This window comes from Alosa pseudoharengus, unplaced genomic scaffold (assembly GCF_046254945.1).
Source record: "Alosa pseudoharengus isolate Yale_2024_CS ecotype anadromous, Long Island Sound unplaced genomic scaffold, YU_APseudo_1.1 YU_APseudo_1.1_scf_13, whole genome shotgun sequence".
NCBI classification, from domain to species: Eukaryota; Metazoa; Chordata; class Actinopteri; order Clupeiformes; family Clupeidae; genus Alosa; species Alosa pseudoharengus.
The window spans coordinates 17202596-17203848 of NW_027468598.1; positions in this window are offsets into that span (position 1 = coordinate 17202596).

Consider the following 1253-nt stretch of genomic DNA (forward strand, 5'->3'; position numbering starts at 1 on the left):
CAGCCTGCCGCCACCTCCGCCACCTCCAGCCTCCACCTCCAGGAGAGACCGGTGTCCGGCCCACTCTACCCCAGCGACGGGCACTCGGGGATGGGCTGTGGCAGCAGAGACTCCCCCTCTCCACCTCTCTCTCTCTCTCTCTGCTCTGTGGAGGAATGATGCTCTCTCTCACACACACTCTCTCTGAACACTGCTGCAGCTACTGCCTCATCAGCTCATCACACACACACACACATGTTCAGCGTGCGTGCGTGTGTGTGTGTGTGTGTCAGCGTGTGTGTGTGTTTTTCAGGAGGAGAATTAAAGGCAAAGCTGTGGGGAGTCTTCCCTCACTGGTTCAGGCATACGTCAGCATTGTGATCCAGCTTTCTCTCGCTACTGCTGCTGCTGCTGTGCACGCACACACACACACACACACACACACACATACACACAAGCTGGCTCACCCACACATCCACACACGTCACACACACACACACACACACACGCAGCGGCCGGCTCAAGCGTCACTAACAGAAGGCAGTGAGCTGCAGGGACTCTGGCTGCCGCATCCCTCTCTCTCTCCCCCTCTTTCTTTTTCTCCGTCTCTCTCCCTCTCTCTCAGCATCCGTCTCACTCTCCTCCTCCGTTCCTCTCCTTATTCCTCCTTCTCCTCGTCTCTCTTTCTTTCTCTCCTTGTGGGTAGAAGATGCTTATCCAGTCTTCAGTAGATCAGCAAACAAAAAAGGCTCTTTACCTTCTTCTCTCTGCCATAACCATTCCTCCTCTTCTCTCCACACACATCCTCTTTTGCACTCTCTCTCTCTCTCTCTCTCGCTACTGGCATCTCCCTCTACTCCCTATCTTGCTCTCACACATTCTGCCTCTTCCCTCCCCCTTCTCTCTATCTGTCACTCTGATCCTCCCTCTCTCTCTCTCTCTCTCTCTGTATCTCTGTATCTCTCTCTCTCTCTGTATCTCTCTCTCTCTCTCTCTCTCTCTCTGTATCTCTCTCTCTCTCTCTCTCTCTCTCTCTGTATCTCTCTCTCTCTCTCTCTCTCTAAACCTAGCACCATGGACAGTTCTGAATGACTGAGAGGGAACAGAACAAGTGTGTGTGTGTGTGTGTGTGTGTGTGTGTGTGTGTGTGTGTGTGTGTGTGTGTGTGTGTGTGTGTGTGTGTGTGTGTGTGTGTCTGTGTGTGTGTGTGTGTTTGTGAAACACACACAGAGAGGACGATAGTCTCCCAAGGGTGTGACCTCATTACATAGTGC